We start from the raw sequence: 26,038 nt of genomic DNA, 5'->3' as shown, positions 1-26,038 counted from the left end.
AGCGGTGGTAAAGGCAATACCTGCCAGCAGCCCTGGTTTGGCTACACACTGGAATCCATCCCAGCAATGTGCTGTCCATCCCTGCTGATGGACCAGGACTGTGTGGCAGGCAACGGCTACAGGCAGCTGGCTCCCAGCTCTCTAACCACCCTTGCTCTGCTGTAGTGAGCACATCTCTGGTGGCCATTGCAGCGGGAGCCAGCTGCCTGCAGCAGAGAGGCAGCCAGTAGGGAGCGACTGCTGCTCTTTTTAATCTCCCGCCCAGCTGCAGCCGCAGGTAGGGTGACCAGATGTCCCGATTTTATAGGGACAGTCCCGATTTTTGGGTCTTTTTCTTATATAGGCTCCCATTACCCCCCACTCCCGTCCCGATCTTTCACACTTGCTGTCTGGTCACCCTAGCCGCAGGACAAGCATTCCCCCCACGCTTATGACAATGTGCCCCCTTCAGGGCTGAGAAGGGAGCTCAGTCTCCAGGGCCTACTCAGTCACTGGCCATTCTGTGAGACTGACAAGGAAGCCAGTCCGTGCCCACTGTGCTGAAGGTGTTTGTGATGGGGCCAAGTGTCTCCCTGAGGACTTGACTGAGATCCGCCAAACTCATCATACATAAAGCACCAGATGGACAGCAAATGCGAATGACCTTCAGTCACTGCCTGCATTCATCTCAGTAAGCTCATCCCCATGCCGGTTCGCCAAGCTAGCCAGAGCCTAGTTCTCTCCCTTTCCTAGTTCTTGGTCATACTTTACTACTTCTCTTTGCCAGCCAGCATCTCACATTATAACGCTAATGAACCTGCTTCAACCAGAGTAGCAGGTCCACGGAGAGGAAGCGATGGCCAGAGAGAGCTAGCAGCATCTTAATAACCCTGTGAGCAGCATCACATCTCAGTGAAACATCATCTCCTGCTTGGGGCCAACATCACGGGCAAGTCTGCAATGCTCACAGCTCTGGGTGGCCGTGCTGGTGATCACATGCCCAAGCATGGGTATGTCTGCCCCAGGAGACTGCAAGCCTGACTGCATTACTACTACTGGGATTACAGGAGCACCTAGATACCCTCACCTGAGATCAGTGTCCCACTGGGCCAGACACTATGCATATGCACATAGGAAGAGACAGCTCTTGCCCTGAAGAGTTTGCACTCCAGACAGACACAGAGAAAAGGTGGGAGGGGAAACCAAGGCACGGAGAGGGGCAGGAACTTGTCTAAGGTCACCCATCAGCTCAGTGGCAGAGCTGGGAATAGACCTCAGGTCTCCAGAGTTCCAATCCAGTGCTCTGCCCCTGAACAGATGTTTGTATCTATGTGTGTTAGATCAGCCTGTCCATTGGTGCGTGTGTGTTATAACAACACATAGGGTTGTATGTTCACATGCTAGAGAACTGTCTGTGTGGGGCAGGGACACTCTCATGCATACATGTATCCAAGGACCCTGCGCATGACCGTATTCTAGGGCCCAGTGTCTCTATGCAGAAGCATATCAAAGGCTCCATGCAATGTGCTCATGTGCATGACTACAGGATGCTTGGATATATTTGTAAGAGCCCTGGGCAATGTGTGCAAGGGGTGGGCATATGGACTTAACCCCATGGGTGTGCGCGGGTACAGGGGATCTCTCTGTATCCAATGAAACCTGTCTGAATGGCTCTCGAAGAAGGGGGCTTGCCTGATTTTCAAATCCTTCCAGTCAATGTTTTCCTGTCAATACTGGAAGCTCCCTGCATTTCTTCTCAGATTTGGAGAGGTTTCAGGTTTTTTGTTCTCCACAGTTAGATGTACAGAAGCACCGGATCAGAGTGAAATCCTTAGAGCTGCCGTTATGCCTAAAAGGCTTACCCTTCCGTTCCATACACAAACAGAAAGCAGGGGGATGGATTACCATGGAGCTGGCTGGGGAATCCTTGGACTGAACAGTCCCTCAGCCCAAATTCCTCTCACCCTTGGAGAGTGGGAAAGGCCTGGAGGGGACACTTTGACAGCCTGAATTCCCCCTGCCTCTGGAACAGAGTGGGGGGGTCTCCTGATGGAGCCATGAAGGGAAGCCCGGGACTGACTGGGCATGGGGAATGAAATCCCATCCTTGATTCAAACAGGGAGGTCTCGAGTGGGGCAAAGCTGGGTGCCTTGGGGGAGGGGGTACAGACAATACCAAGCCTCAGAAAGACAAACAGCCCACGCCCTCCTCCCAGCACTCTTCTTGCAACGAGCAGGAGGCGAAATCGGCAGTTGATTCCCTCTGCTCCTTTTCCCCCTTCAGCATTTTGGAGTCTCTGTTTTGCTGACAGGTTAAGTGGCCGACAGCCTGCCTGGCAGACCATTTCATTAAGGACTTGATTTAGTTTTTCCCTCTCTCTCCCCACCCTCTGTGACTCTAATAAATTTGATTCTAATGAACAGGGACTAGTGATGCTTTAAAGGAGATCGAGCGCAGCCACTGATCTGCCTGTGCGACAGACACACACACAGTGGAGAAGGGACACACGGCATCTCGCTGCAACATTCTAGCCATCACTGAGCACAGTGGGGACTGAACCCTGCTGCCACGTCTCCGCCAGCCCCAGCCTCTCCCCTGGGCTCAGCAGAGATGGAAATATTCCCAAAACAAAGCCAAATACAATAAAAGCCAAGAGAGTCTTGTCTACTTACGAGCTGCTTCGTGGTGCATGATACTCACTGTCTGCTCCCTCTGGCCGAGGCGGCTGGCGGGATATTTGACCTCTTCCCCTGTCCCCTCTCTCTTTGCCCAGCACGGACGGACCACGGCGTCTGTGTAGAAAGAGAAAGATCACCTCAGCCTTAGAAATTCAGCACCTGCTGTGACCAGAATCTTAAAGAAGCCGGCTGGCTCAGCCCCAGAACCACGGCAGGGAGCGAGCTGGTAAACACAGCCGCCTCTCGCTCTTTCTCAAATCAGGAAGCCGACACCAGGAGCTAGTACATTATACCCACCAAGGAGCAGTGACCTGCAGCTCACCAGCTTCTAGGTGGGGCCGGCAGCTAGACCCCAGGACTCACACTGTAGGCTGGGGGAGCAGGTGTCCCCTTCAACTGGTTTCTATTGCTCTATTTCCCCAATGGGGGGTGGGTTTGGGTTTATTCTAACAAGGGGGGGCATTAAAAGCCAGGGCTGATGGGGGGCTGGAATGGCTCAGTCAGAGGCTTTCACCTCTGGGCTGAAGGTTTGAATTCAGCCTGGGGGGGCATGTACCGAAAGCCATGTCTGTTCGACGGCAACGTGAACTGAGTTGGTAGGTCTCAGCGCAGCTCCTCGTGGGCAGGGGGGCAGCAGCACAAAGGCCAACGAGCGAAAGGGTCGTGGAGACTGACCTGCCCTGGCACCCCCTATGGGGTCCCTCCAGGCCAAGGCAGGCAGAGACTTGCAGTGCTGCTGCCAGCACTGTACCATCTTGAGGCACAATGCCCTGGAGCAGGCGCTGGCAGCAGCATTCCACTCAGGAGATCTTTATGCAGTGAGAGGTGAGGAAGGCCCTTCCTCTGTGGGGCTATGGGGCCAGACTGACCATGAAGACATGAGCAGAGGCTTATGGGGGGAGGTACTGGCCTGCTTAAAGCAGCATCTCCAATCACAACAGTGGAAAAGGAGCGGCTGGAAGGGGGAGAGACCATTGCTGGGGGAAGGTCACACTGCATGACAGGAACTGCTGTAACTGTGAGGCGGCTAACACTGCTTGGAAAGGGCACTGTCAAGCCGGTTTCAGTGGGGCACTGCCATGGGGAAGCTCACACCGCGGGGGGCCCCGTAGCCGGCTCTCTCAGGGCTCTGCCATGGGGAAGCTCACACCGAGGGGGGGCCCGTAGCCGGCTCTGTCAGGGCACTGCCATGGGGAAGCTCACACCGCGGGGGGCCCCGTAGCCGGCTCTCTCAGGGCTCTGCCATGGGGAAGCTCACACCGAGGGGGGGCCCGTAGCCGGCTCTGTCAGGGCACTGCCATGGGGAAGCTCACACCGTGGGGGGGCCCGTAGCCGGCTCTGCCAGGGCACTGCCATGGGGAAGCTCACACCGAGGGGGGGCCCGTAGCCGGCTCTCTCAGGGCTCTGCCATGGGGAAGCTCACACCGCGGGGGGGCCCGTAGCCGGCTCTGCAAGGGCACTGCCATGGGGAAGCTCACACCGAGGGGGGGCCCGTAGCCGGCTCTGTCAGGGCACTGCCATGGGGAAGCTCACACCGAGGGGGGGCCCGAAGCCGGCTCTGCCAGGGCACTGCCCTCGGGAAGCTCACACCGTGAGCGGCCCCGTAGCGAGCTCTGTCAGGGCACTGCCATGGGGAAGCTCACACCGCGGGGAAGGCTGTAGCCGGCTCTGACAGGGCACTGCCATTGGGAAGCTCACACCGCGGGGGGGCCCGTAGCCGGCTCTGTCAGGGCACTGCCATGGGGAAGCTCACACTGAGGGGGGGCCCGTAGCCGGCTCTGTCAGGGCACTGCCATGGGGAAGCTCACACCGAGGGGGGCCCCGTAGCCGGCTCTGTCAGGGCACTGCCATGGGGAAGCTCACACCGTGGGGGGGCCCGTAGCCGGCTCTGTCAGGGCACTGCCCTCGGGAAGCTCACACCGTGAGCGGCCCTGTAGCCAGCTCTGTCAGGGCACTGCCATGGGGAAGCTCACACCGTGGGGAAGGCTGTAGCCGGCTCTGACAGGGCACTGCCATTGGGAAGCTCACACCGCGGGGGGCTCTTAGCTGGCTTCAGTGTGGCACTGCCACTGGGTAAATATTTGTAACCAGCTTGATGATGTGCTCTACAACCAGCACCCTTCTCTCTGGCCGGGTGTGGGGAGGGTGAGAGATTTAGGGCAGGCTGTCACCTCCTCACACATTATCCCAGTCTCCAGAGCCCAGATCTGAAGGGGGACGCGCCAGGAAGAAACACTGCAGGATCGGGGTGGCTGGGTACCTCAGACGGATCGAGGTTTGTCCAGCATGTATGGATCACTGCTCCAAACCACCAGGCTGCAGTCCTTGGCCACGTGAAATATTACTGAAAAAAACCATCCTCCCTGCTCGTGAATATGTCAGCAGTGACCCTGCACTGCTGCTCTGCTACCACCAGACCAACTTCACAGAGGTCAGCATGGCAAAGAGCTGCTGCTCTGGGTCTGGGACAGCTGAAAGCCGTAGAGACCAGCAGCAGACCCACATCCTGCTTGTGACCCTGGGGCCTACAGCATTGGGAAGGGAGCCGCTGCGATGGCTGTAGTTTTGCTCTTGCACTAACCAGGGCAGCCCAGGATCTGAAGCTCTGTGCAAAGAACGGCTGAAGCAGCTGCAGCTCTGATCTCTGCAGCAGCCCGAAGATGCCAGAAGTTGCAGTGCCCAGGGTCCAACAGCAGAGCATGCAAAGTTTTGAGCCTGAAGGCACCGTGGAATGCAGCCTTGGGCATGGCTGGGAAAGCTGGAAACATCAGCAGTTCCTGCCCAGTAACCACCAGATTTGCCCCAAACCTCTTCTATCAGGAGGACAAAAACCCCATGAGTTAAAAATTAAATTAAACATAAGGGTTTTTTTTAATAATAAACCTCTTTAAAATTAAATTTCAAAATATGGCAACCTCTGTTAAAGCCTAAACTTATTATAACATATTAAAATCATTTAAATTAATTACAAAAAATACTATTAACTAATACATTCTTGCTGCTACGTTTTAAAGTAAGCCAGACCACTGAACTGGGGGAAGTCACTGGGTATGTCCCTGGAATTAGAGCTTTTTTAAGTGCTAAACCAGCTTTGGAGAACAGTATCCTCTTCTGCGGGTGCAGAGAAAATATTTTCTTAATTTCAGTTTATTCAACTAGTTCAGATGAATGACTAGTTCTTTCAAACCAACTCTGAATTAAAAAAGCAGGAAAGCTTGTTGTTCTTTTCCAATCTACAAACAAGTAGTTGTGAAAGGAAGAGATCTACTAGTTCTAAAATCCTGAAGGACAGGGTCACCAGAAACAATCTATTCAATTAATTCACTACAGCTATTACTTCCTTTGTTTAATAAATCAGTTAGTTTTAAATGGAAAACAAAAACATGTTTTGATAAACTTTTCTTCCCTCTTATGTATCCAGCACTTAATATTTTTAATTGAATAAAACTACCTTAAGATGCTATTTTTGGTGTATTTTTAATTGACTTTGAATTTCCATCCAAACAGAGCTTGACACAAATCCCAAGTAAAAACTGAATCATCTAGTAAATGAGAAATGCATCATTCACCATTTTCTAACATAAAAAAATTCAAAAATTAAGAATCTAAATGAAGGTAAGCTATATAATTGCTTAAATAATCATGTATAAATACAGTGTTTCCTCTTGGCTAGCAAAAAGCAGCACCATATTTAGGGTAAAGACTATTTTTAGTTGCAAACAACATGTTTTAATGGTCACCAGCTAATCAGAATCAACCATTCTTTAGGAAAATAATTAAGTAAACAATGCAAAACAGGATTAAAATAAATTATTTAAATCAAGGCTTCCTGCTTGCTGATTTAAATCATGGTTTAAACTTGTGATTTAAATTGCTTTGATTTAAAAATCAACCCATTCATACTGGCAGAGCATTAAAGGATCTTACGATGAACACAGCTGGTGTGTATAAGCAAGCTCTGTAGCCAGTCCATAGCTGGTATAGGAACATGAGAGAGAGCAAGGTCAGATCCTCCTGCTATATACGGAATGCCAAGCAAGAAACAACCGCCTTGCCTCATGCCATCCCTGATTCTGAACATTACCAGATCCATCACACGGGCTCGAATGGAGAAGGGCGTGGCATTTCTGTGCCTGCTGCCATGGACAGTGCCTAGAATAAGCCTTGGCTGTATTTTACATGTCCTAAAAATGAACAAAGCTGATAGCGCAAGGCAGAATCCACATGTCCCTTCCCCAGCAGGGTGTCGCAAAAGGAAAAGTGCTCTGTAATTGCAAGACTCTTCCACATCGCCAGATCTGCGATAAAACTTCACAGTCTTCCAGTGCCTTCCATCCCAGAGGATCCAAAAGTGCTTCCCAGCTAGCACAATACCCCCAGCCCTGCACCACAAAATCCCCATGCTCTTTACAGATGCTAATGAATTACGCCCCCCTCCCTCCCAGGCCAGGTGGGGAAAGTGATAATCCTCCTTCACTGAAACACAGATGAGTGGGTGGGATAGCTCAGTGGTTTGAGCATTGGCCTGCTAAACCCAGGGTTGTGAGTTCAATCCTTGAGGGGGCCATTTAGGGAACTGGGGTAAAAATCTGTCTGGGGATTGGTCCTGCTTTGAACAGGGGGTTGGACTAAGTGACCTTCTGAGGTCCCTTCCAATCCTATGATTCTATGAGTGACTTGTGGAAGCTCACACAGTGGTTCAGCATTACAAGCCGCCAGGTCCTAGAGTCTCATCTCAGGAACACCGGTGTAAATCCACAACAGCTCCACTCCAGGCAACAGAATTACCCTACTGTAAGCAAAATTGGCCTCCAGACCCAGCAATCCTTGCAACAGGCACCTTAAGGACAGGAGGGCTACAGCCAGGCAGACAACATGCTAACAGCACCTGACACAGCAGTGGGGTGAGGAGGTGGCCAGGGACAAGGGACCAAATCACTCCTCTCGCAAGAAGCATCTGGAATCGTAACCACTGCTGCAGAGTGGATCGAGACGGAGGTCTCAGCCCAGAGACATGCACACGGTAAATTGCCCCGCACTCCGTGTCCCTGCCTCGGCTGGCACAGAGCCAAGTCGGCCCCGGGTGTGTGGAGATTTCAAAGCGGATGTGTTGGGCACGGCCATCCCTTAGAGCACTCCAGCTAGCCTCTACTGCCTTCCGCTCCCCACCCCCAAAGAGTCACCACTCCAACAGGAGGTCACAACCATGACAGTCGGCGGAGACCCAAGAAACACAGCTCCTTATCTGGGTGCATGAGACATACAGGGGCCTTTCATATCCCCCTCCATCACATTCCCGAGCCCCCCATTCAAACGCTGAGCTGTATTTCCTGCTCAGTCAGAGGGCAGCATGGCTGAGGACAGACACTTCCCAGTGATGGAGATGGAGATCAGTGAACCCCCTCTGAAAACCAGAGCCAACTCTGGCAACTTCCCTGCCTCGCCTGGGGTGGTGAACCACCCGCAACAGTCAGTGTGTGCTGGAGTGGAGTGGGGGGTCTGGTCCTTTCATTCAGGGTGCTAGGAGAAGGGGGAGGAACTGCTGCTCCTGCTGGAATCATTTGCGGGAGGGAGATGTTAAGTAGCTTATCGAGTTACACACCTGGCAAAACTATCCCCAAATGCCCCTGCTGTAACAGCAGGGACAGAGCAAAAGTCACAGAAGCTGAATCACAAACAAGGCAACTTTAGGGGCTGGGCAAGTCTTTCTGCATTCTGCAAAACTGCAAATTCCCAAGCTTTAATTACACATCTGTTCTGCAGCCATCCGTGCAAACAGATGTGCTGCTACCCTGTTAGAGCAGCCTAGCAGTCAACTATCCCGAGGCCAAGAGCAGCAGTAAAGGGGAACCCAACCCTCCACACTCCATCCACTGAACCAGGTATGAACTTCAGAGATGATCTGAAATGTACCAGTTATTAAGCATGGGCAATTCTCCCCTCCTGCCCTTTAAAACATATGAAGTTAAATGGAAAGAACTCCATGAATCGAATATTTTAAAAAAAAATCACACAAAGGCAGGAAAGGAGGTAAATTAACACAGCCAAGCTGCTCATGTGGAGCACTCTCTACTCCCATTTCCTTGGTTAAATGGGTAGCTCATTACAGGCTCAATCATGGCTTTACCCTGAGTCCGGACTTAGGAGCAACCAAAGCGGGAGATTGACTCTTTTGCTGTTCCTGTTGCAGGACAAATACCATAAATATGTTCTACTAGAGCTGGGAATTTTCAGCAGGACCTGACAAGGGCTCACTCAAACACTTTGGTGTCGGATTTTTAGGCACTGTTTTAAAGGCACTTTCTCCACCACCTCCCAACTGCCACAAACTTCCTCTGTGACGTCAGGCAAGTGGCGTAGGTGCCTACATCCCTTTGTGGATCTCTCTCTAACTGCCGCGTTAGGTGCCTACGTCCAAAATTCTGATCCTCGGAACCCCCTCTTCAGCTGCCACCTAACCTTCTAGGCACCCAAGTTTCTGCCAATAGTGTCTCCTAGGCATAAAAAAAAATCTGCCAGCAAGCATGTGCACAGCCTCAGCGCCTGTCTTGCCTGCTGGGCCCAGCCTAGTGGAAACTCCCCCACCTCCCCACACACCAGGCCCTGCACAGACGCAGCCAGAGTTGTCGTCGCCCCGTCCCAACCTTTAGCTCAGTGGGTAGAGCACTCACTCAGGCAGGAGATGGGGGTTCAACCCCACCCTCCTGCCTGATTCAGACCAGGGATTTGAACCCTTGGCCCCACCCCCTCAGGAGGTGCCCTAGCCTCCTGGCTATGGGATATTGTAGGGAGGGGGGTCTCAATCTGCCCTAGTGAAGCTGTCCCACTTTGCATAAGTTGCTGAATATTCATTGGCCCAAAGAGTGAGAATGACCCTCTAGTCCAGTGGTTAGGGTGTGGGAGGCCCCGTCCCAGTGATTTAGTCATTTGTATAGAATGGAACGACTTCAGCAGGAGATGTTCAAAGACAGTGGCTAGGGCCCTCCCCTGACTTAACACCCCCCACCCCCCAGCATTTCCTATTGGCTAGTGTAGGCAGCTCCCCATTCCACATTTGGCTTCTGTGGATCCCAGTTAGAGACCTCTCCCCTGTCCCCACATACTGTGAGTCCCAGCTCGAGGCTGTGGATTCCATGAGGTTGTAGGGTACCAAAAGCTGGCCTCAAGGTTGCAGTGCCTAGGTCCCCTTTGTGAATCTCACACTTTGCCTTTCACTGCCTCAGCGATCTGCCTGTCAAACTGGAAATACAACATTGCCCTACCTCGCACAGGCCCACACCCTCTCAGGTACACAAGTGCCTAACACGCCTGGGAGTTAGGGCCCTACATACCTTTGAGATCCGGGCTTCAGATACTAGTCATGGGGGGCTGAATCAGTACCTTCAAAAGACAACACACTGGATAAAAGAGAAGCAATACGTAAGAGGATTATCAAAGATAAGAAGCAATATAATTTTGCACCACTTTGCATCCACTTTCCTTGCTTATTCGCTTGACATTTTAGCTGCATAGTGTGTGCTCTGCGTTTAATGTATTCCATAAAGCATACTGGCCTTGTGCTGTCGTTCAGTTAAGGCTGCTGCTGAACCTCTCAGCTTTGGCATTTCCTGACTTCTGTGATTTTTAACCTGTGCAACCTTCGTGTTGCATCAACGTGGCTTTTTGGCTTTATGTGAAATAAACACCGCGTGCCACATCCTCAGCTAACCAGGGTTAGCACCATTGACTTCAGAGCTGTGCTGACCCAACATTAGGTTGGCCTTACCCTTGTCACTGCAGTTAAGGGGAACTTTAGCGTAAATATCTCTACCCTTGATTCATGTTACTGTTCAGCAAATACATACAAGGAATCAGTTACTTTGCTGTCTGCTCCAATCAGCTACAAATGAAGAGCTAATGAGATCATTTGCTTTTAGCCCTCTCACCGCTGCGTAAGGGCTGGTGCGTATCTGGGTGGAACTGTATCTCAGAATCACAGTTCTCCACACCTCCTTTGCTCCTGGATGGTTGTAAGCTGCTAACTGCACTGACCAGTAACAGCTCATTACTCCGCTATTCTTCGTTGGCTCAGCTACACAGGCTGGTGCATTGGGGTGGAGTCAAGGCCCTTCCAGAGTCCTCCCCAGTCCCCACCCGCTTGCATGGAGGATGGGTGGAAATTCTGGCCAAGCAGCTCCTGCTTTTTTCACCATGCTGCACTGGTGATCCAGGAAGGTCAGGCAGTGATAGGGGTGAATCTAACTCCGTCTTGAACTCCTAGGGCAGTTGCACAGGGCCAGACTATGATCAGCCCCCAAAACCATCCCATTGATTTCCATGGGGTCATTAAGCTAATGTGGATGGTCTCAGGAAGGAAGCCCTTGTCACAGACAGGTCTGTCGCTAGGGAGGGGTTGGACAGTCCCAAAGACATTATTATTATTATTATATTATTGCCCTTGGAGAGGGTGCTAGGCAAGGTAATGGATAATCATACCTGGAAACATGAGTCGCATGGATCTGAGACATCATGTGACAGCTCCAGACTCTTGGTCAGAAAAGGAGTTAGACTCCCATTTTGTATTTATTATGGTTTGGGAAGGAATAGCCGACGAGCTGCTAGCAAGAGAGCCCATTCCAGAGTTGCTGTACCACTGGTGATATCCCAGGGGAGGCAGATTACTGACTATGGTTGTTGGGTGCTGGATGAAAGGAGTCACATGGAGCTGGTGTGGGATGACAACAGACTGGGCGCCTGAGTAAGCGCCCGCTATTGGATATACAAAGGCTGAGGCTGCTGGGAGAACAGCATTTTCCTATAAAGCCCAGAGACATCCCATCCTGGAGCTGGGCGTGGCTTGACCGAGCAGCATGAAGGACAGCTGGGGTAGGAAGTGTTAGGCAGAGACTGTTTCTGAGCAGAAGGACCCTCCTATCTTTCTTGCCACATTAAAGCCAGGACCTCCATAGTAGCCTCACTCACACATACTGCCGCTCTGGCCATATTTTGAGCCATGCTGGTCTGAGGCACATGTGAGCTCAGCCAGGGCTCTCCCTCACTGTGCTTGGGCCAGCCTGGCTTGGGATGGGGGTGAGCCTGCCAGAAGCACTGGGCAAGTTAAACCTACAGCAACGAGGGCTCAGGAAAAAGGCAAAGCACAAAACACTTGGTCACCGTGAGGGGACTCACAGGATCCAGGCTAACAGTGCCCCAAGGCCAGCAGCTGCAACTGGGGGGCACACAGAGTCTGAGGACATGAGGGAGCTAGGCCTGGTCTCACCAGGCTTCAGGAACCAATGCTGCACAGAGTAGGGGAGGGAGTTGGGTTTAATCTCCCTAGGACTGCCACCATATCGCCTAGCTCCGGGCCAGCTGCTGCCTCACTCAGATTGAATCTCCCAGGCTGGTTCAGTTACTGCACTACCTCAGACCTCCAGCTAACACACTAAAAGAAGAGCCCGCTCTTTCCAGGGTATCCAAGTCTAAGACACAGGAGTGAAGTGGGAAGCCTTTGATGAGATTGGGGGAGGGGGTTGTCAGCTTCTGTGTAGCTCCAAGGGCAAGAGCACATGGGACGAGTCTATGGCTCAGGTTTTCTCTGCACAGAGGCTGCTTTATGTTATGCCCTCTCCAGGGCATGGCCCTAAATTGGGTGCCTGGGGGGAATTCTCTGGTGCACAATGCCAGTGTCACCACTCCCTTCCCAGTGTGTGACATAGGAGGGCGGTTGGGATTTCCATGCAGCCTGGCTGTTACAACAATCCATTGGGGCCATGACAGCAGCTTCCTTTAGGCTACTTTATGTGATGCCAGGGGCCAACTGGCACGCTGCTAGATAAAGAGCATATCTGCCAAGTTTTGTGCTGCTCCACGTGTGACAGTCTATGCAAATCAATGCATGATCTTATTTGCACATAATTTTCACCAGGCCATAAACACAATCTATCCTGAGCAGTGGCGGAAGTAGTACATGGAGCCATACAAAACTAGGCAGTTGTGGCTTGGATAGTTGAGCGCTTGAAGGTGGAGCTGGGGATGGGGGGAGTCTGAGTTGGAAACTGGGGAGAGGTGGGTGGGTCGGTGCTGGGGGCTCATGAGGTGTACTGAGGCTGCTGAGAGGCAGGGAGCTCCTATGGTAGATGGCACTGGGGGTCCTGGTGGGCAGCGGGCTCCTGGTTCTCTCAGATGTAACTAAAAATAGACCTATATACCTGTGAAATGCATGCCACTGATTGTGTAATGCTAGCTGCCTCACCTGCTTTCTGCCCACTAATCCATCCCCCCACCATTTGCCCGAACGTTCCATCCCATGAGCAGCTTCCAAACTTCCTGTGGGAGAAAGTTTTCCTCCTTTCAGGACTGGCGATATTCAGTCCTGCACTAGGTATTCAGACCTTAATCACCTGAAGGACCCAGGAGGGGTCAATGAAGTTTAGTTAAGGTCCTGAAAAATGTCCACCTCAACTGCCTGGACCTTAGTGAACCTAGCTCAGAAAGAAGAGGGGTTGGGCTGAAATTGTGACTCTCAGCTGGGATTCCAACTCTTCCCAGCCTGATACATAGGGCACTAACCTGTCCCCTCTCCCTGTCTGGTGTCTACAGCTGTGTGGGGATGATCTACGAGGGCAGAGACACATGATCCTCACTTTTCAGCACGGTCAGAAACAGCAGTAATGGTTCTGCAGCAGGGGAAAGTTTATTAAAGACTAACTCTGGCAATGGAACAAACTGCCAATGGAGGCTGCGGGATGCCATTTATTGGCTATACCCAGGCTAGAATAACCTTACATGAAATGAGGCAGTGTGACACAGGAATGGTGCAAAACACCATAATTGACAATAGCGACACATTGGTCTGGGACTAGCAGGAAGGGTCATCAAGGACACTTATCAGGATCACACCTTCCTACTGCTAATGAGAGAGCCCACTGCTACGTTAGGACTGAAGAAAAAGCCCAACCCCAGAGGGCTAGAAACCCTCCTACTTCAGAACCAACCTCTAATTAGTGGGAGGTAGGATGCAACCTCCCCCATGAGCAGCTTATTTCGTAAGGCCTAGATTCAGAAAAGCATGTAAGCATGTGCTTATCGCATTGAAGTAAATGGTACTTAAGCACAGGTTTGAGTGCTTTGCTGAATCAGGGCCCTAGTCACTCACATGGCATTTCTTGTACCCTCCTTTGAAGTAGCTGGTATGGCTGCTGTCAGAGATGGGATGTTAGCGGTCAGATGGCATAGCAATGCCTATCACTGAATCGGTCCTGCCATGATGCCGGGGAATGGACGCAGAGCCACGCTAGGTGGCTGGAGGATCTCTTTCAGACTCAACAGTTCTGATTTCGATTGGCTTTCCTTTTAAGAGACAAATTATTAATCCATTATTGTTGCCTGACTTGTGTTCAGCTCATCGCAGGGAGTGGGAAGATTCCTGGTCCTCAAGGATGTTACTGTACAGACTTTTTCTGACAGGAAAAATACTGAGCTTCTTCTCCGCCATTCTCCAGCCTCCTCCTCCCTCCCCTCCCCTGCTCAGAAAAATTATGGGGAGGGAGTCAACTGGGAAATGAACACCAAGGGGGATGCTTAACTACCTGATCAGCTCAGACTTATTTGCAGAGAAGGAATTTATTACTGCATATAAACTTCAGAGAGTTGTTAAATAAGGGGAGTGAGAGTTATAGATCGTTTATATTCTATTATTGTGAGGGTGCAATCTGTCTGAATTCCTTCACAAATGGCAGGCTGGTCCCTCTCGCCTGGTGCGCCAAAGCCTTTTATAACAGCCTTAAAATTCAATCCAACTTTCTCTTTGGGTTTTTCCAAATCTTGGCTGTTTTACTTCAGATTTATGAGTACACATTTGCTAGGCTGATGGTCTTTTATAGGTTTTAAACTCATAAAGGATCAAAGTGGTCATCTAATCTGACACCTTGCACAACACAGGCCATGGAAATTCCTCCCGTGATTACTGCCTCTAGACATGTGGTGGCTGAGCTACCCAGATACTTTAGACATATCCAGAGTGAATTAACTATTCCAAATAATGGAGAATTTCCCATCTCCCTTGGGAATATGGCCCAGTGGCTAGTTAATTACCCCTCACTGTTAAAACCTGGTATCTTATTTCCAGTTTGAACTTTGGTGACTCCACCTTCCAGCCATTGGATCTTGTTCTGTCTTTGGCTGCTATATTAAAGAGCCCTCTAGTATCAAATGCCTTCTCCCAGTGTAGGTACTTACAGATCCCCATTCAATCTCCTCTACTGGGGAGGGCGGTAGACTCAGGAAGTAGCCTAGCCCCTATAGCCGATTCCTTCTTGGGACGATGGGAGGGGCTGCCAGACACTGCCTCGGGCATGGACCCTTCCTCTTGGTCCCTGCCTACCCTCCAGCTCACTGGCAGGTCCAGCCTGGATGCAGAAAGGGCCATTGAAGTCAATGGGCTTTGAGTTGGGCCCAAAACAAACAGAGCATACATACAGCGGTACCCCATGGTGGTGAGCTTGTCCCCGTTCTTCCCCAAGGGGACTGTGTCACCACCTACTGGCAGCGAACATTTGCCAGAGAGGGATTTTGTCAGCATCATGGAGGAAGTTGTGTGGAGCAAGGGTACAATGGTAGGGGAGAGGAGTACACGTGGATATATGGAATACTCCCTAGCACCTACCTAGCTACTGCAGTGATGAGCACCAGCTACACAGATCAACACACCTACGGCCTGATTTGCAGAGATGCCAAACCCCCACAAGGCCTCTAAGTTCGTGGGAGCTGCAGGTGCTCTGCCCCTCACAAAAATCAGGCCACAATGTTTTATTCTTGGTGCCTCATGCCCACTCACTTGCTGGTCTAACTGCTGGCCTGAGACACGGAGCAAAAGCTGTTTAATTTTATCATGCACCTGGAGTAGAAGGTCTATTTTGCAAAAGACAAACTGTCCTTCTGAAACCTTTCAGGCTTAGCCACTATCCAGAGATGGTCATCATCAGCTGGGACATAGCTACAATGAACCCTGCTGTTCTGGATGGGATCCTTGCCTTGACAGGACTGTTGGGAGGTGATAAAAATAACGTTAGATCCCGTGTTTCAATCCTGCGGTTTATGGCACCTAATTTGAGTCTTTGAGACTCAGTAAAGTTCTTGACCTGAGTTCAGATAAAGCTGTTTTTTAAAGAATATGGTGTCTTCTGCCTGGCAATGCCAGTGTTTCAAGCAAGTTCCTTAAAATCTCCTTTTAATCTGAATGCTTCCTGTGCTGTTCCTTAGTCTAATGGGGCTGTGACAGGTTGAACCCCCTTCCTGGGGTGCCACCTGATGTGCTGGGGTCTCACTGAGCCCGCCTTTTCCATCACCCTGGGTTTCCTCAACCTGTTCTTGCTGTGCTAGGCTCTCAGGCCTTCTCCAGCACACACACAGGTAAGGCCACACCCAGCTGCAGACACTGACTGAAATCAGCTGTGTGGGGGGACTTAGCAAGGGGAATGGCCAGCACTCACATGCACACCTCCTTTGGGGGTATAAAGCCAAAATGATGTTGTCCTGTGCTATATAGAGAACTCAACAACACAAGCTCATAAAAATCACCCCCTCCCTCAATGTGGAGGGAGATAAGCACAGCTTTTTGCCTCCACCCCCACATATGAACGGCACAAACTGGGTTTTGGAATAAACCAGAAATAAGTTTATTAACTACAAAAGGTAAATTTTAAGTGAGTATAAGGGATAGGAAACAGAACAAAGCAGATTACTGAACAAATAAAACAAAACACGCAACCTAAGCTTCATTAGCTAAAGAAACAAGTTACAAAATGTAATTTCTCACCCTAAATGTTGTTTTAGGCAGGTTGCAGAGTTTCTGCAGCTTAGCGTTCCAGTTATTTTTCTTTACAGACTAGACCCCTGTCTCAGCCTTTCCCCAGCTTAGTTTCTTTCTCTCTTCAGGTGCTGTCAGCAGTCTTCCTTCTTGGGCAGGGAGGCAATGGAGAAGAGTCTGACTTACTTCCCAGCCTTAAATAGAATTTCCATAAGGCGGGAATCTTTTGTTTCATAGTCTGACCCCCACTCCCTTTGAATGGAAAAACACTGAAAGCACAAGATGGGTGTCTAGTACCAGGTGACCAGATCACCTGACCCTGTAGTGTCAAGACAGCAACACTGGAAGCTTCTCAGGAAGGCAGGAGGTTAGTATCTTCCAAGTCTTATTGTTCTTCCTAATGGCCCATCGAGGCTGATTTAGGCATTACCCCAAGTACACACATAGTTGTAATTGTTACATAGTCAATATTCCTAATCTCAGATACAGAAATGATACACGCATACAAATTGGATAAACACATTCAGTAGATCATAACCTTTCCAATGATACCTCACATGACCCACCTTGCATAAAACAAATATTAGTTATGCCATATTCATATCATGACAATATTTCTATGAAGAATGTGGGGTTCAGTGTCACATGGGCAAAATAGGATAACTGTTTATTAAATGTACTATGATAGTGCCTGGGGATCCCAGTCAAGATCAGAGTATAACGTGCTAGGTGCTGTACAATCAAAGAACAAGAGACAACCCCTGCTCCAAGTGAACTAGGCAAGACAAAGAAATAGACAGGAAATACATACTAGGCAAGCAGTGATAGGTAAGGATGTGTTTTAGTCACAGGTATTTTTAGTAAAAGTCATGGACTGGTCATGTGCAGTAAACAAAAATTCACGGTCCATGACCTGTCTATGACTTTTACTATATACCCCTAACTAAAACTTGAGCTGGGGGGTCATGGGTGCTTGCGGGTGGTGGCCTGGGAGTGCTGCAGGTGCTGGGGGAGGTGGCCCGGGACACTGCTGGTGCTGGGGAGGGGCAGGCCAGGACCCCCGCTGGTTCTGGGGAGGAGCAGGCAGCGGTGTGTGGCTCCTGTTGGTGCTGGGCGGGGGAGGGTTGGCGGGGCTGGCAGGGGCTTCCTACCCAGCTCCAAGTGTCCCTGCACCTCTTAGGCGACAGAGGGGTCAGGGGGCTCTGTGCGCTGCTCCCACCACAAGCCCCAGCTGCGCAGCTCCCATTGGCCAGAAACTGCAGCCAAGGGGAGCTGCAGGGGCGGGGCCTGCAGGCACAGACAGTGTAAGGAGCCCCCTGGCCCCTCTTCTGCCTATGAGCTGCAGGGTCATGCCCATGGGAGCTGGGAAGCCCCTCACCCTGAGGTAAGCCCCCCCCCACACCCTCCAACCCCCGCCTCTACCTCCCTCCCACACACCCAAACTGATGCTATTGGTCTAGGGGCTGCCCAGCTTGGGCAGCCTGAGCCAGAACCAGATGCTGCAAAAGTCACAGAGGTCACGGAAAGTCATGAAATCTGTGACTTCCATGACCACCATGACAGAATTGCAGCCTTAGAGATAGGCAACACCTCATAAGCTAATTATATGCCCCCTGCAGGAGTGCCCAGTAATGAAGCTTTCATTGCTCAGGTGGTATATCTATTTAATGCACAGTGGGGGATCCAGTAGAAAAGTTTGACCAGCATGGTTGTATGACAAGAGGCAAGGCCATAGGATCAGCTCAAAAGAACGCCAATAATAAAACCTTCACGACACCCAGTAGTTTATTCTGGATGTGGAATGTATTTAACAGGAATGCTATATGAGAGAGTTTTCACATCAGTTTATTGGTGGTATTATTCATACCCAGGGGTGAGCTGCAGACGGTTCGCAACGGTTCGCGCGAACCGTTTGCTAAAATTAGACGCCGGACAGAGAACCGGATGCTAAAGTTCTCTGTCCGGCGTCTAATTTTAGCAAACGGTTCGCGCGAACCGTTGCAAATTCTGCCTCCACCTCCTGCCATGAAGCTCCTCCTTGCTTCTCCTCCCCCACGGCTTCCCGCGAATCAGCTGTTCGCGCGGGAAGCCTGGGAGGGCTGAGAAGCAAGCAGGCTTCCCCGGCCCAGGAAGACGACGCTGAGGTAGGAAGCGGGGCGTGCGCCGGCCGGTCCCTGGCCGCGGCCGTCCCCGCCTCCCTGGCGCGTCCCCTCCCGCCCCGGCCCCCGGCCACGACCCTGCCCGGCCCCGTCCGCGGGTCCCGGGTCCCCGCCCGACCCTCACCGGCTGCGGCACGGCCCCACGTCCCCTCCCGTCCCGCGTCCCGACTCCCCCGAACCCCTCCCCGGCCGTCCGGCTCCGGCCGCACCCTCCCCGGGTCCCCGCCCGACCCTCCTGGCCGCGCCCCGCATTCCCGGCCCGTCCCGGGTCCCTGCCCGACCCTCACCGGCTGCGGCATGGCCCGCGTCCCCCGTCCCGGCCGCGACCCTCCCGGTCCCGCGTCCCGACTCCCCTGAACCCCTCCCGGCCGCCCGGCTCGGCCGCACCCTCCTGGGTCCCCGCCTGACCCTCCCTGGCCGCGCCTCCCCGCGTTCCCGGCCCCGACCCTGCCCGCCCCGTCCCGGGTCCCGCCCGACCCTCACCGGCTGCGGCACGGCCCCGTCCCCGAACCCCCGAACCCCTCTCCGGCTGCCCGGCTCCAGCCGCAACCCCCGGCCCTGCCGTGCCCCACCTACCGGGATGCTCGGCTCTGGACACGGCCCCCCACCTCCAGCCTGGCCTGGCCCCATGGCTCCAGCCGCCCCTGCTGTTTTGCCAGGGGGCCGGGCTCTGGCAGCGCGGGTCTGGGCGTGGCGGCGGCCCCGGCTGCCCGGCTCCAGCTCTGGCCGCAGCCCTCCCTGGCTCCACCCGGCCAGCCACCTGGCTCCGGCCGCTGGGCTCCCGCCGCATCCTCCGGCTCTGGTCGCGCGACTCCTGTCCCGGCCCAGCCACGTCCAGGCAGCGCGGTAAGGGGGCAGGGAGGGGGTGTTGGAGAGAGGGTAGGGGAGTTTGGAGGTGGGGGGGTCAGAGGGCAGGGAACAGGGGGATTGAATGGGGGCAAGGGTCCCGGGGAGCAGTCAGGAAAGAGTAGGGTTGGATGAGGTGGTGGGGGCACTCAGGGACAGAGAGAAGGGGTAGTTGTATGGGGTAGGGATTCTGGGGGGCCATTGACAATGAGAGGAGGGGTTGGATGGGGCGGCAAGGGGCAGTCAGGGGACAGGGAAGGGGGGGATGGGTCAGGGGTCTCGGAGTGTGTGTGTCAAGGAACATGAGGGGTTGGATGGGGCACGACCCCCCCCCCCCGGAGGGGGGGGAAGGAGGGAACCTGTTGTTAAAATTTTGGAGGGAGGAGGGAACCGGTTGTTAAAAATTTGGCAGCTCATCACTGTTCATACCCCTCCACCTGTGAAGCCAAGCTCCCTTCACGCCAGGAGTGTGGCTGCATACGCCTTAGAGAGAGAAAAGTTATAACAAATATGTTTTAGAACCTCTTTAAAATGGCATAAAATAGATCTCCACACATCAGGACAAATCATCAGCTGGTGTAAATACACACAGCTCTGTCTCTTTTAATCGTTATGAGCTGGGGAACCGTCCCAGCATCTCACAATGTTACGGTCTGCTATTGTGGGACCTATCAAGGGTAGAAGCAAGCAAATCTCTGGGACACGTACCTAGTGCAGGACTGAATATCACCAGTCCGGAAAGGAGCTGTTGAGGCGAGCATTTCCGGAAAGGAGGAAAATTTCCTCCCACAGGAAGGTGCTCATGGATTTGGAACATTTGGCCAAATGGTGGGGGGATGGATTAGTGGGCAAAAAGCAGTTGAGGCAGCTAGCATGACACAATCAGTGGCATGCATTTCACAGGTATATAGGTCTATCTTTAGTTACACCCATCCACCTATGTTTTATACACACACAATTATAAATTTAGTGCTGTATTGACAACCCTGAAGACAGCAGCTCTCTATTTATACACAGAACAAGGTGTGTGTGTGTGTGTGTGTGTGTGTGTGTGTGTGTGTGTGTGTGTGTGTGTGTGTGTGTGTGTGTGTGTGTGTGTGTGTGTGTGTGTGTGTGTGTCTCTCTCTAGCTGTATGCACCCATATGTATTATACACACACAAATGTAGTACTGGTGAAAGGTGTGGGATTGACAATCCTAGAGGCAGAATCCAGCCCAGGAATCCGCAATGGAAGCTTCCCCATCTCTGGTAAGCTGCCAACTGAAATGGTGTTGGGACACATATCCCACTGGGAACTGAACAGAGCCCATGGATAGAGCTGAGCAAATAAATGAGTTTTTAGCTTAGTGGCTGAACTGGGGGAAAACAGTCAGTTCACTTGGAACCAAAACTGAATTTTTTTGCTTTTCTCGCCAGAACAAAAAACGGGGTGTGTGGGGGGGGGAGTGTTTGGGTCAAAACAAAACATTTAAAATGTTAATTCCAATCAACATTTTTGAAACAAAGTGTTGAATCAAAATGACATTTGACATTTTTTTTCAAAAATATCATATTTTCCAAACAGTACATTTTGATTTTTTCAAAACAAAACGTTTGACATTTCTAAATGTATTATTTGGGCCAAAATTATTTACAGAATTTGTTTGTGAATAGTTTTGGGTCTGTGACAAATGCATTTTTTGACAAATTTACTATTTGCTGAAAATTCTTCTCCCAGATCTTCCCAAGAATTCATTTCACACCGGACACCAAACAGCTATCAGCTGCAATGATTTCTGGTCTCTGGTGACTCCAGCTGGAGTCAAACATGCCATAGAATACCCCATTACCAGTCCCCTGGGTGAGTGATCCAGTCCCCAGTTGCTCTCTATTCACTACCTGGACTAACTCTACCTCCTCACAAAGCACGCATTGCTTTCATTGGATTGCTCATATCCTAGGGCCAGCTAACCCCGTATGCATTAACCATTTTGACAGCATTAATAATGCACTGAGACACAAATATACTTTTAAAAACAGACTAAATACTTAATAAATTATCAATGGAGAAGGTTTGGCCTCACATCAGATGATGAAGAGCAAAACGCCGGAATGTTGTTAGCGTGTTAGAAATGCTCGCCTCAACAGCTCCGCTGTGCTGGGACCATCCTATGTGCAGCTCTAGATCTGCCGACAGCACCACCATGCCCACTGGCCTGCATCTCTTTCCCACAGAATGCTGCCCCATTTGATACAGAACCCATTTAGGATTTTCAAACAAGGAACTGCAAATTGGCATCCTATTGGATGTATTAATAAGGCTTGCAGTAATTTACGCATCAAGTCTCATAGCAACAGATCTTAGCATTCCTGTTGCATAAAAATTTGATGATTTTCTGAGTTCCTGCAGACACTGTAGTAATTAGCTTGATCAGCCTATGCAAATCAGTATCTATTTGAATCCATCATTATTTAATCCGATATGCGCTGTATTTGCCTCATGAAGTTTTCAAACAGATCAGTCTTCTGGGTTTCAGGTGTTAAAGACAACTGGAAAGTGGAATGGCTTCATTTAATATGCAAATTATGTACCTTTGCATAAATCAGCATGACACTCTGACAGCTAATGGGCAATTTATAGAGTTCATTTCTCATATGCCAGTTGGTTTGGTTTCAGGGGAAAAAAGGAGTCCAGATCTGGAAAATGTCTCCTTTGGCAAAATGGCCTGGATTTATGTAATCAGATCATTCCTATCATTTAGTGGTACTTATATATCTGAATTCATACCACTTGCTTTTAGTGTCATTGAGTTCAAAGGGACAGCCCGTCAGCCTATTTTGTATATGAAAATCAGTCTCATATGAGGCTATTAGTTTTGTGAAGTCCAAGCTGTAAAGGCAATGCCAATTTTCATACATTCCTGGCCAACATTTTATTTAATAGTTTGTTAATGTGCCCCCAATGCCACTAGCTATGCTACTAATTGTCCTTTGGACCCCCTATAAAACAGCACAACCACCTTTCACGGTGATCAAGCGTGGGGTTCTCAGGAAACAAGTTAGGATTTAACATCAAATCCTCTTGCTCCCCCTGGGAGCCTGCTCTGTCTGTGTTGTAGATAAGGAGTACTTGGGGGCAGAGATTTTGTCATGACATCTGTTGTCTTGTAGAAGGCTCAGCACATTATCAGAGTTTAATAAAGTACAGTAACCAGCATTGACAATAGGATGTTTCTGCAGGCACTGAACAGGGATCACCTGCATTTCAGTTCCTGTTACCACCAGGGGGCACCACCACTATTTGAACAAATAGAAATATCTGCATTTCTGTCCCTGGGAGGATGTGACGTGGAGGCCCACTGTTGGTTCACTATTTGACAGGCCTGACACACTCACTACACCTAACACACTGTTTTCATGATATAGACCCAAAAGGTGGCAGGTGAGATATCACTGCAAAACTCATGACTCACTGATCACTAATATTCTTGCATGGTGTATGCACGGGGTGTATACAAAGAGGTACGGATATGTGCAAGAATGGAATTCTTAAAATGTGTTTGGCAAGCAATACATAAGTCCAGTCTGCCCTAATCAAAGGAATGAATATTTGCTTGTCTGACCAGCCAGATCATCTGGCAGAGACAATGAAGGTATATTTACATAAAAGGTAAACAAAGCCATCAACCTAGCAAGTGGGGGAGATAGCCTCTTAGCTATAACCTCAAACAATAAGCAATTGAATCATTGACCGTATACAGCGTCACTGTATTATAATAGGGTATTGAGTAAGGTCTTTTACGAAAGGTGATTAATATAATTGTGAAATAGCTGTGTTAACACTATGGGGAATTATGGATACTCCGTGATATTATGCTTTGAAGTCGGTGACCAAAGACAGGGAGAAACAGGCTCTCCCTCAGCCAGGAGGGAAGGCAGCTATCCACCTGTCTCCTGTGTAAATTAAGCTTTATGGAATCAAAACCATGGAAGCTCCATTTACACACAAAGCAGCAGCGGGATGGGAAGTCAACAGGAAGGGAAGAACAGCAGGAAGCCTTCTTGCTTCTTCTAACATGGTCAATGAGCTTTGGGAAGACAGCCTGGTGTCTACACCCCAGCAGGGGAGAGCAGCTTAGTCTGGGCGTGCTTTTCAAATACATGTCAGAGGTTTACTGGGCTATGAAAAGAAAGGGCAGAGAACCCCATAGTCATCCATCACTTGGGAGCAGAGGAGATGAGTGGGGAGGCATGTCCCCCTCTCTCCCCCCCCAGATTTGCTGCTTGACTTGTACTGAGCGTGCTGAAGATGGCTGCCCTCATTCTGCCCCACTCACACATGCTATCGGGGGACACAGTCGTCTCTGCTTGGGGGGCTTCAGCGGCCAGAGCTCTTGAAATTAGAGACTGTTAGGTCCTTCAGCCAAAGGGGTTGAAGTCTCTGGGAACTGGGTATAGGTGAGAAACCCGCTGAGGCAAGGATTGGAACATGCTGAAAGTGTTAGTCTGAGAAGCATATTTTCACTCGTGTGTGTGGCCTCCGGTCTATCTTTATTCCTTGTACTTGGTATCATTTAACCCTCAGACATTTTGTTTAATAAACTTGTTTTGCTACAAACCAGGTCAGTGCTGTGATCGAAATAAGTGTTTGTCAAACCCCAGTTAAATAAATAAGCTGCTGTTAGTGTATCTTTACAGGAGGAGCAAACCTAACTTCCAGGAGGGAACTGGATGCTGCAGTGAGACATCTCTGGGGTTCACTGTTTGTTACCTGCTAGACAAGGTTTGGAGGGAAGAGTTGGCTGGCAAAGCAGACAAGCGGGTGGGTCAGGGAGTTGTCATAGAGCTTAGCTGTAGCAAAATTGACTTGCTGGGGATGAGAGGATAACAGAGTAACTCCCGATTCTGGGAACCCCAGCGGACTGTCACATTGGCAGATGGTTTGGGGGAAATTCAGGACTGGGGGGACATTGGGATCACCCTGCAAGAGTAACGGGGCAGTGGAAGCCAGGGTGAGACCTGTACACTTCTAAGGCTGGCTGGTGGTGGCAGGGCTGTCAGCCAGAGTAGCATAGCATTTAAAGCAAGGCAGGTGGTGACAACCCTTTACGGCTCTGGTTTGAACCCCACAGTATCACAGAGGACCTGGAATAATAACAATGCTCAGCAGTTAGGGCCTGATCCAAAGCCCATTGAAAATAGTGGCAAGACAGCAACTGAAATCAGTGGCTTTTGGGTCAAGCCCCAAAGATGGCAGTATTCTGAAGCTGCAAAGTGCTATGGCTTCACATCTGTACACATGGGCCAACTGGAAACATCTGCATTTCCCCTCTCCTCCCTTCCCCCAGGGGCTCCAAGCACCACCGCTCTGAGCGGAGTGCAGAAGAAGTCTACATTTACCACACACAGCCCTCACTGTCTGCTTTGCCTTTGTGTGTTTGCCTCCCTCCCGCTTTATGATGTTGTGCAGCCCTATTAAAATGAGCCTAGCCTACCCGGCTAACTTGTAAGCACTTGTTCCATCACTCTCAGGGCTGGAGTCAGCATTTCAGCCAGAGCAGGGAAGGTGAAGCCACGGAACAGCCCATTTCCTTGCAGCTGCCAATTTCCCAGCATTTAGAGGGCCAGGCTGGGGATAGATAGTCTGTCTAGTCTGCTGAAGCTACATGTGAAAAATGAGCTTTCTTAATGGAAAAAGCTGTCAGGAGGACGGCAGCACGCTCTCGCCAGCTCCCCACAGCCCTGGCAAGGAGGTGGTGGGAGAAAGGGAAGCAAGAGGAAAGGAGATGAATCCCAAAGTCCTCAGAGGCTGACAGAGCGTGACCACTCCAGACGAACGCCAGCTCCTACCCCATTTTTCAAGGCACTCCGGCTCATCTGAGACTACATACGAGTGGTTTTTTTGACACATTCAATGAGGCTCCTACATACTGAAAACAGGAGCCGAGTTTCCACCAAAACCATTTCGAAACCAGATTGACGCAAAGAGAACATAGGAAATGACTGATGGAAAATAAAATCCACCATTAAAAGGGAAAATAAAATCCACCATTAAAATCCCCCCATCTCTGGGGCAGAGATTCACAAAACCCTCTCCCCTCTCTCCTTATCCCTTCACTCCTCCATCCCCATGTCTTTGACTTCTCCATCCAACCCTTCACTCCTCATCCAGCCATGCCCATCTATGATCCACCTCCCTCCCTACTCACTTAGTGCCCTAAATGGGTAACCTCCTACCCGCCAGCCTGTCTCCCCACCCTCCACATGGCCCTGTCCCAGAATGGAACTGACACCTCAGCCCTTGCTGCATCATCCCCACCCTTAGGTACCTCACTCCTCCCTCAGGTACCTGCATCTACTAACTGCACACTTGGCTTCACTGCTGTCTCCCTCCCAACTCACCCCATGGTCAGCTCTCCCACTTAACATGCACATCTTGGCTAATGGAGCTGTCCAGAGTGACTGTTACCAGCTGGAGTCCAAGTCCTCACACACCATTGAAGGACAGTGAGAATCACAGGAGTTAGAGAGGGAAAAGCCCTGTCAGGTCATCGGCGCTACTCCTCACCCACTGGGCTCTATTCCTGGGCTCTACTCTTCATCCGCT

The 26,038-nt window shown here is 50.8% G+C and overlaps 1 protein-coding gene across 4 annotated transcripts in view; it reads right to left on the bottom strand.

The window, feature by feature from the left end:
* The window catches only part of FRMPD3 (FERM and PDZ domain containing 3), a 140,437-nt gene that overhangs the window by 78,934 nt on the left and 35,465 nt on the right, over positions 1-26,038 (bottom strand). For 2 of the 4 annotated variants that reach the window (XM_039487343.1, XM_039487342.1), the window contains exon 1: positions 2,652-2,715. The gene's annotated coding sequence lies outside the window, so the exon portion shown is untranslated. Of the gene's footprint in view, positions 1-2,651; positions 2,772-16,455; positions 16,478-26,038 lie in introns of those variants that run through there. The other 2 variants (XM_039487345.1, XM_039487344.1) reach the window with 2 other exon arrangements.

Source organism: Mauremys reevesii, linkage group 9, assembly GCF_016161935.1.
Source record: "Mauremys reevesii isolate NIE-2019 linkage group 9, ASM1616193v1, whole genome shotgun sequence".
Classification (NCBI taxonomy): Eukaryota; Metazoa; Chordata; order Testudines; family Geoemydidae; genus Mauremys; species Mauremys reevesii.
This window is presented reverse-complemented; position numbering and strand designations above follow the sequence as displayed.